The 15,578-nt window shown below is 42.9% G+C and overlaps 1 protein-coding gene across 4 annotated transcripts in view; it reads left to right on the forward strand.

The window, feature by feature from the left end:
• The first annotated feature begins 3,180 nt into the window (after positions 1-3,180).
• MAPK6 (mitogen-activated protein kinase 6) overlaps positions 3,181-15,578 on the forward strand; it is a 39,119-nt gene continuing 26,721 nt past the window's right edge. Inside the window, exon 1 of one of the 4 annotated variants that reach the window (XM_045506248.2) lies at positions 3,181-3,325. The gene's annotated coding sequence lies outside the window, so the exon portion shown is untranslated. Of the gene's footprint in view, positions 3,326-14,116; positions 14,280-14,826; positions 14,975-15,016; positions 15,162-15,578 lie in introns of those variants that run through there. The other 3 variants (XM_074366132.1, XM_010969506.3, XM_045506249.2) reach the window with 3 other exon arrangements.

The raw sequence follows: 15,578 nt of genomic DNA on the forward strand, positions 1-15,578 counted from the left end.
CACTGATGTTGAATGTATTTTCAAAAGCTTGCTGTGCATTTTTATATCTTTGGGAAAATGTCTGTTCAAATCTTCTGCCTATTTTAACATTTGGTTATTTGTCATTATCACTGAGTAAAGTTTTCTAGATACTAGACCATTATCAGATACATGATTTGCAAAAATTTTCTCCTATTTTGTAGGTTATCTTCTGACTCTTTTGGTAGTGTTCTTTGAAGCACAAAGCTTTTAATTTTGATGAAGTTCAAGTTTGGTTGACTGTGTTTTGTGTCATGTCTAAGAAACCATTGCCTAACCTAAGGTCACAAAAATTTACACTTATTTTTTTCTAACAGTTTTATAGCATTAGCTCTTACCTTTAAGACTACAATCCATTTTGACTTAATTTTTGCGTATTGGGTGAGATAAGGGTCCCAACTTATTTCATATGCTAGTTGCCCTAACACCATTTGTTGAAAAAAATTATTCTTTCTTCATAGAATTGTTTTTGGTATTCTTGTTGAAAATCCAATGCCCATAAGCGTGTAGGTCTGCTTCTAGACCCTGAACTCTATTCTCTTGACCTATATGTCTGTCCTTATGCCAGTACCACCCTGTTTTGGTTACTGTAGCTTTTTTGTAGTAAATTTTGAAACTGGGGATTGAGTCCTCCACCTTTGCTCTTTTTCAAGATTGTTTTGGCTATTCAGGCTCCCTTACATTTCCGTATGAATTTAGGATCAGTTTTAATTTCTGCAAAAGGGTCAGGTGGGATTTTGACAGGGATTGCTTTGGATCTATAGATCAATTTGAAGATTATTGCCATCTTAACAACATTAAGTCTTCCAATAAATGAACGTGGAATAGCTTTCCATTAATTTAGTTCTTTAATTTCTTTCAGCAATGTTTTGTAATCTTCAGTGTACATATCTTGTCAAAATCACTTTTTTACTTCAGTGTACACGTCTTATTAAATTTACTCCTAGGTATTTTGTTATTTTTTATTTCCCTTAGTGTTTTAATCCTTTCCTCTGCCATCTGCCAAGACACGGCATTTTGATATCACTTAGCATGGGCCATCACTTTTTCCATGCTTCACAGGCACCACCACCTTACTAGCATGTTTGCACTGATTCCTGTGGTCTTTGACAGAGTGTAAATCTTGTATTTTGGGAGCGTTTACCCAAATTGTTATCCGATCTTACACTCTATCCCCCTTAATCAAGTACCCTCAGAATCTAGTTCTATGTGTAGTCCCCCATCTCCTGCAATCTGTGCTGGTTAAATGTTTTTGCTCTTTTGGGATATGGTTTCCCCCTCATCAGGCCTAGCATGTCCTCAGCTGGGTAATGATGCTACTTAACCCTAGTTACAGATTTAGGAGGGTTGGGGAAGATCCTGAGGGAGACACATGTTGTATTGCAGGAAAAGGCCTTGCCATTGTCTCAAGCAAGGGGAGTGTGTGGCTCTTAGGAGGGAAGAATTGCTCACTCTTCCAGGCTCAGAGGGTCAACAGAAACTTGGAAATTTAAGATATTGGGGGGGGGGGCATCAACTCAGATGTCCCCATCCTGTATGTCAGCATCTCATTCTTTCTCAACAACAGCCCTGTCCTTGGATTAGGAGACCTAGCTTAGTTAGCTTAACATTTTTTGGAGCCTGGTCACACTGAAGATTTAGTTGGTCTGGTCCTCAGCTTTCTCTGCCCTCCCACTGCAAGTTATGAAAGCCTCTCTACTAAAGAGACTCCCTGGCTTTCACACTTGGCTCTCAGTTGCCTGCTTGTCACTCCCTCAGCTTTTTGTTCTCTTCTCCTAGAGTTGCGTTGGAGTTAAACAAGAAGCATCCAATCCCATTGTCCTTAAGGTTACTATGTTCTCCATATTACTGCACCAGCTAACACATTCTCTTTCACTTGTGTACTATAATAGTTCACCATTGGAGAAGGTTTTAGTACTTAGACGGCTACCTCATGCCAGGGACTATCCGTTCTCCATCCATCACCAGCACAGAGGTCCTCCTACCAGCTGGGTGGTGAACCAGCTCCAAAACCCCATCTTATCATGTTCTTCCTCAGATCTCTCCTGGCTCCAGCTGTGGCAGTTTGGGCTTTCCTAGGAAGCCGACTCTGAGACAGAATTTAGTGTTCAGGGTAATTATGAGGGAGAGCTCTGGGGATCAATGTCTGTGGGCTAGAGGGGAAGGAAACAGGGTTGGGCAGAGGGAGAAGCTGATCTGAGATGCAGGCTGACAAGCTCAACGAGCCGCACTGGGAGCTCTCGAGCAGAAATGGCTCATCGAATTTGCCCTGCTCAGGGCCTGAATTATCAGGCCTCCCTATCCTTCTCTTGATCAGTTGTTGGATTTGAGCCACATGGGAAAGGGGCATCTCCTAAGGCAATGTGGCTCTCTGCAAATAAGCCAAACTCTAAAAGAAATGACAGTCGACATCTGTGTGTTGACCACAGTCCCCACAGGTGGGCAGCAGGTCCTTCCTTGAAGGGTCTCTGGTCAATGCATCTCAATATCCACCACACGTGTCATGCCAGCAACTTACCCTCAAATGGTTCAGGTCAAAAAAAAAGTTCTTTATGTTATGTGTGCAACTTTTCTGTAAGTTTGAAATACTTTCAAAATAAAAAGAACTTCAAAAAAAAAAGAACATGCTTACATAAATTAAATGTGACTGAGGAAACACCTAGAAAAGAGCCTTCTGTTGCTGATCCAAAGAAAGGGGAATGGTGTGCAAAGATGAAAATTCATTTGAATGAGTAAAATATGGATCACCAGAAGAGTTAGTGGGAGGTAAGCCTGAAAAGGCAAGTTGAGGCGTCATCCTTGCTGACACAACATACTTTTGAATAGAGCAATAACAGAAAATGCCTATTTCATCACAGCTGGATCTGCCTTTAATTTCACCTCCCCTCTTCTGAGTAGGTAAAGCCTTTTCCAGATTACCTTTAATAGTTACTGTTTCCTATCTGCCTCTTCCTTTTGTGCCTTTCCTCTCCAAGGCCATAATGGAACTTGGAATGTGAAGATGTGAGTCTTTGCTCAGCTTCCCATTCGGGGATGAAGATTATTTTTAAAATTAATCTCTGAGTCACAGAGGGAGGAGGGAAAGAATCATTTTAATCTCTTCCTTTTCCCTCCTTCATAACCTGCTGTACAGCTAAATCATTTTTCAAAAATTTGTCTTGTTCCCTCTTCCCCAAGAAACATTTGCCTTTTATTTTCCCTTTGAAAACAGTATTTATAAACCTTTGGAAGCCTGTAAAACTGGAAGAAATTTTCCTTTCCTGGATGGACCACCAGCTAAATTAGATTGTCCTAACGCCGCTTTCATGTAAGTAAATCTGTTTCTTATAATATTGACTGTTGGCATCTGAGAGGTTGTATACGGTTCCTCCTTGTCCCCTTGTCCCTGTGCCGTCAGCTGTGTTCTGTCTGACTTCCCTTTGACTTTCCTGGGCTGAGTAGAAGGCACTCCTGCTCTCTGTGGGAGACGCAGGCAGAGACCGTTCCGCCTTCCACCTTTGCAGCTTGCTGCGGCATGCCTCCTGCCTCACTATTCAACCACGTTTCTTTGAGGGATAAATAAGCATGGAAACAGTGAATGCGACATTTACAAAAAAGTTTTTACCAATTTACATAGTAAACGTTGAAGAAAAGCCCTACCTGAAGTCAAAGTTACTCAAAAAGTGGGGAGAATGTTCTATCTTGGGTGAAGTAGGCATTTAAAGCCTATCTGTGGAATGAATTGAATGGAAGGAGAGAGAGCTGGCTTAACTTCAGGAAACCATGGTTTAGACAGGCAAGCTTCTGGCTGGAGATATTAATAGCACCCCTTATTTATGCTGTCATTTAGCATTTTCAGAGTGCTTTCACACACATTATCTCGTGAAATCTTGGAACAGCGCTGCAAGGGAGGTGAGGCATTTTAATGATAAGATTAAATGACTTGCCTGGACTCTGACAACTAATAAGTGGTAGAACGGGGACCAGTACCTGGGTCTGCTGACTGCTGTTGGTGCCAGAATAGCCGATGGATCTTTCTGATTTCAGAGTGGAGTCCGCAAGGATTACTGCTAGGGGACTCGCCTTGTTTCAGACTTTCATAGGCTGTCTGAAAGTGGGCTCATGTAAGAAAAGTGACTGGGCTGAGATGCCCTTAAGCTCTCCAGAGTAGTAACCACCAAGCAGATGGAACTAAATTGAAGAAAAGATAAATTGCACAAAGCTATGTGAATGGACAGAAGTATGGCAGATGAGTTGCATTCTGAACTGATTGTGGATAATGCTTTTAGGATTGTTAGTCTGAAGGACACTTGAAAGAAAATGAGCTTGGAGCTATGATTTATTCCAAGAAACAGAACCACAAGTTATTGTTGACTGTTTTCTCAAGTCACGTAACAATAAAACAGTAGGCCTCCTTGCTAAGAATGTGGAAAACAAAACTGAAAGCACTGTTTTGTCCTATATTCGACAAAATGGTGATGAAGCTATGCCTGGTATCATGCATCTAATTCTACCCCAAAACCTTAAAGAAGAGCCTAGTAAATATACCAGGTCATAGAAAAGGGCAGCTAAAATAGTCAAATAGGTTCCCTAAGAAGAAAGTTGCTTTAAACACAGGATTAAGTAAGTGAGTATTTGGAGAAAATCCTTATTTACCTTTCTGAAGTTTAATGTCATACAGGGTAATTACAATATTCAAAAACACTTTATTTTCAACATTTTATCAGGAGGACACTATATTCAACACTAGAGCTTAGAGTGAATAAAACATGGAAATTCACAATCATTGTCAGAGAATACCAGACTGGATGAATCTTTAGCCCAAGTCAGCAGTTTTTCTTGTGTTCTTAATGGGTTGGCATCTGGTTTACAGTGCAGAGTTTCTTGGGTTTGGTTGGTATGTGTTGGTGGCCAGAGATCAATCAACCCTGGTGTACTTGCAATCAAGTTCTTCAAGCTGAAAATCTGAAGGATCAACTCTTCATGCCACCCAGAGGATAAAGTGAAGTTATTACTATTAATCACCTTCTTATTAATGTTGAGTTGTTTATCTGGGTCTTAGAGATACCATCCATTTCTGTGGTCTCAGGATTTCTTCTGAGCTAGGAAAAATATAGATAGTCCCTGTATGACTGACTTATGTTCCCAAAGTTGAATTCTAACTTAGCTGTTTGAAACTGAAAATGCATATTCCCTAGAGAAATGATGTGCCAAATACTGGTTAGGTTCTCAGGCCAACTCGTGGAAGCCCATTTATCCCAGAAGCAGCTCGACTGTGAGAGGTTGAGAACTGTGACCCACACATTGTTTCTGTGGGAAAATGTGCCCCAGCAGTGGAGCAAGGACTTCCTTCCTCCCCCACTTCCTACCTCCGTGAGTAGAAGCCAGTGTGTTTACTACAGGAAATGCAGCTCCTGCGTGTGGGCGGCTGGGGCCGCAGCAGCTTTGGATGCCTTACCCCTGGCACCTCTCCGGCCCTAGCCCTGTCAGGGAAGAGGGTGGGGCAGGTGTGGAGTCTTTCCCCAACCCACCTTCTCAGAGTAGGGCTGTTGGGACTCTTTCAGGGGTGGGAAGTGGTTCAAAGCTGGCTACATAATTTCTGGGGCCTCTTGATCGAAAAGTAGAAAAAACAATGGATGGAGCTAAAGGTATTGAAATATAAAGACTTTTTCCTCTCTTCTGGTCTCTCTCTTGACTTGTCATGGTGTTTAATTTAGAGAGTCAATAATAATAACTAATATCATTCTAAGTAAGGAAAAATTAAAAATTGGTTGTCAGCATGAATTTTATAGTTAATTTTTATATTGTGCAATGCTAGTTTGAAATACAAATATGAGTAACTCTTATGTGAAAACACGAAAATGATACAATTTCTAAGTTGCAGCTCTTACGTGTATATATATTTTGTTCTCACCAGAGCAGTGGAAAACACTGCAGAAAACTCACTTAACCAGTACTATTTCACTTCTTGATATGCACACACATTCTGCCAACACTTTCTACCTTTGACTTACTGAGGAGAAAGAAAGGGTTGAAAGGAAAAATGTTTTCAGCATAGACGGTTGTCTAATATGGGGAAGTAACACAAGAAAGGGTATGACAGCGTTCCTTGGTCTTCTGTGTTTCTTAGAATGCCACTGCCTTCTTCCTGTGTTTGAAGCAAGTTCTGGTTCCACTGGAAAGCACAACTTCTCCAAGCTATCAGCACCCCAACTTGGTTGTAGACATAACACAACTTGTACCTATTTGCTTTGTTTCACTGAACCCCAAAGCATAGTGGGTCCTCCAGAATTCTGTGCTCATGGGGCACTGAGAAGGCTCTATGTGAATGGGGTGGCAAGGAGCAGTAGACATGCATGCTCCATTGTCCCATCCAACTGCACTACAAAACATGAGTTCAAAGATAAATTAGGAATTTCAAGATGGCAATAGCAGTGTATTAAACCAAACACAGGTTCTTCCTGAGCATGGGGTCCTGCATAATGCCCTGGGTAGGGGATGGAGGGGAGGGCAAAGGGGGAGACCTCTGGTAGCCTGGGGTGGGAATTCACAGGGATAGAGCGACCCAGAATGGGCAGGTGGATCTCAAGCCTCCTGAGGGCCTGGCCATTTTCCTTTCAGAACAGCACAGCTAGAAACAGTGAAGGCTTCAGTCAGGACTCTAGAGGCGGGTACAGCCCTCTGGGGATGACATCTTCAGGCAAGGGTGTTCCAGTGGTGGTAACTACCAGCTGGCAAAATACATCAAATAGAAGGAGATGGGATTGTGGAAGGCAGACCTACTAAACCGCATTGTATACTAGTTGCTAACAAGCACTCAGAATGACGGATTGTAAACAAATCTTCAGCACAAGTTTACTTAGAGTTACAGATAGTGATTACCTTCTTCCCCAAACGACAGACAGCTGGCTATTTTGGAGGGCAAAAAGGAGGGGAATGACCTTGTGTACTGAAAGCTGCTTTGTCCCCACAAGTAAAACATTTATCACTCTGTGCGTGGGCTGAGGGGCACCTTTGCATTGGTCATGGGTGGAGGCCCAGGCTGTTCTCAAAAACTAAGGATGATTATAGAGGACTTTGTGGTCTCAAGAGTTCAAGTTTCAAAAATACAGACTATCTCCAGGATTGAGGAGCATCTAATACCCTCAGTCTAACAGGGCATTCAAGACAGGAGGCGGATGAACAGAGTACAGATAAAACTTTTGGTAGGGTATAGCTCAGTGGTAGAGTGCATGCCTAGCGTGCACAAGGTCCTGGGTTCAATTGCTAGTACCCCCATTAAAAATAAGTAAACCTAATTACGCCTCCCCCACCCCGAAAAGAAAAAAAAACAACTTTGGACCAAATTTCCCTAAAGCCGAGTGTTACCATTTCCCTGCTCCTCTTAAAAAGTGTGTGTTTGTGAAAGAGAGAGAAAAGGGAGCTACAACTATTGTATCAGCAGTTTAATTCTACCATTTCTACAAATTTATCTCACTTCCAGAAAATACTGACTTCCAAGGCAGATAAATTACAGGGAGGAGACTTTACTTATTTTTATAAAATTACACCAGTAGGTATTTCCCAGTACATTTAAGTATTTAGTTACATAACCATTATTTAGAAAGTGTACAGATTTTTCAGAGATTTTTGTTACCAGGTTTTATCTTAAAAATTTTAGTAGCTTATTTCAAGTTTTCTACAGAATCTTATTTATCATAGCCTAAGAGAATGACATAATGTTTATAAAGTATTTACCTGAAACAGGCTACTTGATAAATGCTATTACTATTCTGAGCTGTAAGCTCTTTGTTGCTCCATCAAGTTAAATACACAATCCTTGATTTTCTTTCTTCTTTTTCTTTTATTGAAGTACAGTCAGTTACAACGTGTCAACTTCTGGTGTACAGCACACTGTCCCAGTCATGTGTATACATACATATATATTTGCTTTCATATTCTTTTTCATTAAAGAAGAAATTTCATATACAGAAGAAATTTGTTTTTTTTTAATCTATTTTTATATATAATGGCTAATATTTGCAAATCTCAAACTCTCAAGTTTATCCTTTCCCACCCTCTTCCCCTCGGTAACCATAAGGTTGTTTACTATGTCTGCGAGTCTGTTTCTGTTTTGTAGACGAGTTCATCAGTGCAGGATCCTTGATTTTCATTTACAGGTGTCTCTTACTTCAAAACACATTCATGTGATCTGCCGGTGACTGAACTTCACATCCATCTTTAATGGATTTTGACTGAAAGCATTCTCTTCAAAGCTTTAACTGTAGTCAGTCCTCATTATTCACAGATTGCAAATTTGTTTACTTGCTAAAATTTATATGTAACCCCTAAACCAATACTCACAACATTTCCACAGTCATTTTGGGACATGCAGAGTGGTAAAAAAAAAAATTGTTGCCCTATGTGCATGTCCCCATTGAGGTTGAATGAGGCAACACTCTGCCTTCTTGTTTCAATTCTCATTTTGTAAACAAATGTCCTTCCTGTGGTCTATCTAGCACCATGTTTTTGCATTTTTTGTTTTTTTTGTTTTAGCTGTTTAAAATGGCCCGTAAGCATAGTACTGATGTGTTGGCTAGTGTCCCTATATGTAAGGGAGCTGTGATATGCCTTTTTGAGAAAATACATATGTAAGATAAGCTTCATTCACCATGAATTACAGTGCTGTTGGCCATCATTCAGTATTAATGAGTCAACAACATATATTAAATAAAATGTCTTTAAACAGAAACAGACATAAAACAAGGTTATATATTAACTAATTGGTAAACATGGGACTAGAGGCTTGCAGGAACCTAATCCTGTATTCTCCTTAGAAGCAATGCTAATAATTGCTTGGTAATAAAACAATGGTAATAATCAGCAGGCACTAACTCAGTGTTCCAAGTGGCTTTATAGAACATAACTACTACAAACAACAATAATCAACTGTACTTGGCAATGAATTTCTTCAGTGGAAAGTTGTTTTGTTTACAAAACAAATTATAATGTGTTCTTTTAGAAATCATGTCTACGAAAGCAATCATTTTAAATTGAGTAGACACACTGACACACAGAAGCTTCAAGTTAGAGAATACCTTGGATGTTATCACCTCTCTGAAGGCCGCTCCTACCCCCAGCAATTCCTTTTATAGCATCCCTGACAGGTGGCCACTGTTTTCCGATTGATTGCTTCCAGTGATGTAGAGCTCACTTCACCAGGAGGTCCTGTCCACTGTGGCTCAGTTCCAATACCCAAAACTGTCCTTTCTTATGCTGAGCCAGTATCTTCCTCTCTGAAGTAGCCCTCCTGATGGTCTTAGATCTGAGCTCCAGTGCAACATGGAATAAATCTACTCTCTCCCTCTCTCCTCTGCAACAATGTTCCCTTTAGCAAATTGCTTTTCTGCAGGTTAAGCAGACCCAATCCCCTCATCTTTTCTTCATAGAAAAAATGGTTTCCACAGTCTCCCTGGATGTCTCTTCTTAATGAATTCTGACTTGTTATGCAAGGTAGCTTTTTTTATGTGGTATCTATATTTGAACATGTAAGTCCAGAAGTCCTGAGCTGAATAGCACAGGTCTGGTACCCCTGTGACTTGAACACTGTTTTGCATTAACACAGTCTACATTTTGTTATTTTGGTGGCTGCTCACACTGCATGAGTATCTGTAACTTACTGTCACATTACGAGGTCAAGCTAAGTCTCCCAAATCCTGGCCCTTTTCAAATTTTCTGAACAAAAAATACTACATATTTTTTGCAGCCAAATGTTACCTCTTTTTAAAAAAAATCATGATTTTGAATAGCTATTCTGTCATCTATCACATTCTGATCTGAGTTCTAAAATTCGGTATCTTAGCTCAAACATTGATAAATGTATTACTCAGGTACAGACAAAGGGGGACAAATCTGTAGTTTTTCTTGAGAGCTTGAGGCCTCAAGATTAATGTCACTCCAGTAATCAGGACTCTTTGAATCACCCTTTCTCTGCAATAATCTAAACCCATATTTCTCAATCTTAATCATAAGGTGTCTTGACTTTGTGAAATGACTGACATCTTTGTTTAGTAATGTAATGATCCTATCAAGAAAGGAACTAGTATTTCCTTGTCACGATTTACCTGAAAACAATCCATGACGATTCCTACTAACTGTTACATTTTCCCTAACACCCTGTGTTCAATGATCTACACCAGAAAAATTCCAAAGATTGGCATCAAGCTTAGTGGTCTACAATTCTAAAATCTGCTTTTCCCTCCATCTTGAAAATAAAAAAATATTGACAGTTTATTTTCATAGAAAGATGGTAATCAAATTGGAAAAAGATGAAAACGAGTAGCCTCATGAGGGAATTTAAACTCACATGGGCAGAATGGGAGCAACTGGGTGACTCAACACTTACCCCTCACTCATCTAAGCATTCATCAGGTCCAGTTGATTTGGCCCCAAGAATATCACTTATATTGTCATCCCCTTTCTGTGCCCAATAGAGACACAGTCTCTTTCTCTTATGCTTAAGCCAGAATTTAGATTGGGTTTTCTGCCACTGTAACAGAAGGAACTCTGACTTACACAGGAAAGGGTGGCTTCTTAAAGGACATCAGAGGGTTGTTACCAGAGTAAGGTAGAATGAGTGCAGGGCAGAAAAAAACAATGTGTCCTGCCCTCTCCCTGCCGCCAGCCTCTTGCTCATCTAATCCACCCTTCCGGTTCTTTCTAAAATACTAGTTGAATCATCTCAACGCCTCTCCTTCTGCCTTTAGCATAAATCCAAAAGTCCTGGCATCCAATCAAGGCCTTCTCAGTCTGGTGCTGACTTGCCTTCATTCCCCTGGGCTTGTCGGACTTCTCCCAGTGTGCCCAGCACATTCATGCCTTTGTACATTCTGCCCTCTCATCTCGAAACATCTTTTTCTTCATACTTCCTGATGGAATCAAGCCCGGCTCAAATACTCTGTCTTCTAGTTGAAATTTTCCTGCTGTCCCCAGTCCTTGTCAACTGTTCCTTCCAACAACAGCAGGTAATTTGCATCTCTGCTCAGGAAGCAGCCATCACATGCTGCCTAATGGTGTACTTACCTGTTCCTTTCCCACATTCATCCACTGCAACAGTGGCTTTCAAACTCTTAACAATAGTAGAGCTCATAGCAATAACAAGCAGTAAACAGGGCCATCGTGATCCAACTGGCACATTTATATCTATCATATATTCCCTCAATTTTAAGAAGTATTTCTTCCATTTTAATATCTCTGAAATCAGGATGTGGCAATGGGCTATTATTATTTTGATTCTTTTCGCTGTTTTTAAAAAGACTTTATTCTTTTAGAGCAGTTTCAGGTGCACAACAAAATTGAGCAGAAAATACAGAGAGTTCACACATACCCCCCCCAACTCCCATATATATATATATATATATATATATATATATACTCCTCTACCCTCAACATCCCTCCTCAGTGTGGCATATTTGGTACAATCGATGAACTAACATGGACATATTATTATCAACCAAAGTCCATAGTTTACATTAGGGTTCACTCTTGATGTTGTACATTCTATGGGCTTTGACAAATGCATAATGACATGTAGCTGCCACTATAGTATCATACAGAATAATTGCATTGCCCTAAAAATCCCCTGTGCTCCATCTATTCATTCCTCCCTCCCTCCCTCTCCCCAAGCACACGGAAACCACGATCTTTTTATTGTTTCTGTAGCTGTGCCTTTTCCAGAATGTCATTTGGTTGGAATCATACAGTTTGTAGGCTTTTCAGACTGACTTCTTTCACTTAGTAATATGTCTTTTAAGTTTCCTCCATGTCTTTAATGCCTTGATAGATTTTCTTTTTTACTGCATATATATTTTTTAATTTACATATATGTACTGTTCATTGTTTCTAACAACGTTTAGAGCTGTAGCTTTCTAAACTTACGTAGTTATCAAAGAAGTACAGTTTTCGCTTTTTTTTTTTAAGCCAGTATTTTATTTTACTTGGGTTTCTTCTGTTTTTGGTGTGTAGGGTGAAGGTAATTAGATGTATTTATTTTTAGAGGAGGTAACTGGTGATTGAACCCAGGACCTTGTGCATGCTAAGCATGCACTCTACCGTTTGAGCTATACCCTCCCCCAGTTTTTGCTTAATAGTACGTAAAATAATGGCATGTCATAATTGATGACATTTTAGATTTGCTGGAATATGATACATAACCAAAAGTTTCACAACACAAATTTTACCCTTTGTTACAGGTGATGCCCTCTAATTTTTTTTTTTTTTTGCTCTATTTCAGTAAGCAAAAATAAAGACCATAAATCCACCAAAATGGTTCACTATACAAGGCAGTTTGAAAAACTACTTAACTTAAGAGAATATAAACTATTTATAGCCACACAATAGGATTAAGAACTAAAACTGACTACATTAACATGATTTTACAACTCCAGCATCTGCATAAACATGACTTTAATTCCAAGAAATTCTTGCCTAAATAGATGAAGTTGCACATAACTTGACTGCAGTGTCAAGAACTTCCTTGAAGTCCATTTATCTGAACAAAAGACTACCTAGTGACCTAGCTTTCCTCAGGGAAAATAGCCTCCTCCTTACCAAGATTACTCCACTGGGTTTATCAAACAACTGTTAACTCTAGCTTGATTCAAAACTCGCCCCTCCCTGTGTTTATTAATCCTAAAGGATTATATGACAGATTTAACCCAATCTTAATCATGCTTTCATTGAAAGACCTATCCTAACTCAGAGCCCCTGAAACTATCCCACTCTTGACCTCCTCTTTGAGACGCTACTATAAGACTCTGCCCACACAGTGGTCTCTCTTAACTCCTGTAAGCAATAAATTTGGCTTTGCTTGATCAACAGGTTATTTTGGAGTTCTTTGATGGAAGTCAGGAGCTGACACATTATAAGCTCCTTGAGGGAAGGCACAATGCTTATTGTTTATTCACCACCCCCCTCCACATGGTGATCAAACATTGATGGATGGGGAGGAATGGTGTTGGAATCTCAGGGGAGCCTAGAGCAGGGAGAGTAGGGATATATAGTGGTCATGGGTAAGGAGCTTCTGTTGCAGAGAGGCTGCATCCACAAATAAGAAATCTTGTGGTTGGCACAAGCCTCCCCTTTCTCTTGGTTTTCTCTACTCACCACGTACTCTGCACACCTGGTACTCAGATGGCATTGTTTTAAATACAAAAAATATAAAACATTCAAGCACCATCCCAACACTTAACTTGAAGCCACTGTGTGATCTTTGAAGTGGTCTTTGCCTCATGCTTGAAGCTTGAAGATGTGCATAATAATGGATAAAGGGCTGCCAAACATTTGGCTCTCATATGGAATGATGGTTAAGTCACTGAAAAAATACGTTGACCTGCGTCTCTAATTTCATAAATACCTAGATAAATTTTACATAAACACTGGAAAGGCTCTTTGGATTCAATAAGCCATGATACATAAAATCAGCTTGCTGTTTGTCCAAGTGGGCCCATGAAGGCACCAACCAATCTATGCTTCCCACTTATCTCACAGTATATCCCTGCCCAAATTCTACGCTTCCCTCAAATCGGCCTAGTCCCAGTTCCTGCAACAAGCCAGGTGCTCTCCTTCCTGTCTTTGCTCATTCTGTTCCCTCCCTAGGAACAGGTACCCTCTCATCTCCTCTGATCATGCGGGTTCCTTCCGATCCAGCTGAAAAGCCACCGGTGTTCTTTAGAAACCTTAACACTTGACCTTTAACGTGTTTGTCTTATTCGTCAGCTGTTGCCTTCCAGGTCCCCATGGACGGGGACGAAAGCCTACTCCTCTAGGTTGCCCAGTGGCTTGCAAGTAGTAGGTGCGCAGTAAATGCTTCCAAAGAGTTTGATCACCTTGTGCTCTAGTGTTGGGGCAGGTAATGGAGCAAATAGGGCCCGTCAGTTCACCTCCCCGCCGGCCCCCCGGCCCCGCCCACCGGAGGCAGCAGACGAGCCCGCGTGCCTCTCCCACCGCCCCCGCCGCGCACGGAGCCCAGTCACGGGCGTTGGAAATTCCGGCGCGTGCCGGCGCGCTGGGCCGGGCGGGGGCGGGGGAACCCGTGGAGTGAGCCTGTGACGTGAGGGGGCGTGCCTCCAGGACGCCCCGCCCCCTCTTCCTCGCCCTCTCTCGCGGGTCGGGGTTACATGGCGGCGACTGCGGCAAAGCGAGAGCCTCGGAGACGCCGCTGCCGCCAGCACAGCCGGAGACCTGAGCCGACACTGGGGGCTGTCTGTGGGCCTCGCACTCCCTCGATGAGTCGGAGAAGTCCCGTGAGTATGTGTGTGTACGTGTGCGGGGAGCGCCGCCGGGGCGGCTCGGGAGGGCGCCGCGGCGGGCCCGGCGGCGGCGGAGCCGGCTCCCTCCTCCATTGTGTGTGACCCTCCGGCGGCCGCCGCTCAACAAAGGAGCTTTTGTTCCGTCTCCCGCCCGCCCCCGGCCCTCCCGCCGCCTCGCCCGCTCGGGCCTGGCCGGCGCGTCCCCGCGCGGGCCGGCGGGCGGCGGGCGGCGGGCGGCGGGCCGGGGTCCCCGCGTGGGGCCGGCGGAGCGGCCGGCGCGCCCCTCCCACCCGGCACGCCCCTCGCCGGCCGCCGGGTCGGGCCCCGTCGCGCCGCCGGCCCCGGGGCCCCGCCTGCCGGCTGTGGCACCGCTGCCTGCGCCCGGTTCCGCGGGTTCGGAGCCCGGCGGGGCCGGCGCACGCGGGGCGGTGGCCGGGAGGGCCCGCCGGCCCGCCCGGGGAGCGTGAGGTGGCGCGGAGTCTCGCCTTCCTGGCACGCTGCCTTTCGAAATGCTCCCGCGTCTCCTCCCCCATCCCACTCGGGTGACTCGGCCTCAGCTGACTCCGGCCGGGCAAAGTCTCCGGCGCACTCGGCAAATTGCGTAGGGCGCGCGCGCGCGCGCGCGGCTCACACGGCTCTGCTCAGAGCCCTGAAGTCCTCTGCCCGAGTTGAGTCTAACCATAAATCAGGTACAGAAAACTGGTCCGAATCGGAATTCCTAATTTCCTCCTCGCTTCTACTTCAGCCTTGCTTGAGCTGCGTCCGGGACGTTGAGCGACGGGGGTCTGTGAAAGCCCCCAAATGAAAACTTGTTTTGTCAGTTCACTAAAAAGGGGCCTCCTCGCTTCGCTGTGCATTTTTCTCTGACTTGGTGAGGTGCGTTGAGAAGTAAAGGTGCCTTGGCCGCCTTTTGTTCTTTGGCTTAGTGAGACTCGATTGGTTCAGGTGTTATGTGGGAGCTCTATGAAGCATGATCTTTTTGATTCCTTTCCTGTTTTATTTTTTTCTTTTGCTTGCTCATTGGAAAAAGTCCAGGAAAGGGAAGCTGGTGAGGTGGAATTAGAAGCCTGCTGCATTTGCAGCAAAATTCATGTTCTTTCCTCCAATACAAGAAATGCTAAAATTCATTCTTCGTATTAACTTTTTTTTTTTTTTTTTTTTTTTTTTTTACGGATACAAGATGATTTGTCGAGGGCAAAGAAAAATGAACAGGGGACAGAATGAAGTGAAAACAGCTTCAGTAGTTTTCTGATGGCTTAATTCTTTTTATAGCCTTGTTATTTTTTAAAGTTC

The sequence above is a fragment of the Camelus bactrianus genome, chromosome 6 (genome assembly GCF_048773025.1).
Source record: "Camelus bactrianus isolate YW-2024 breed Bactrian camel chromosome 6, ASM4877302v1, whole genome shotgun sequence".
Classification (NCBI taxonomy): domain Eukaryota; kingdom Metazoa; phylum Chordata; class Mammalia; order Artiodactyla; family Camelidae; genus Camelus; species Camelus bactrianus.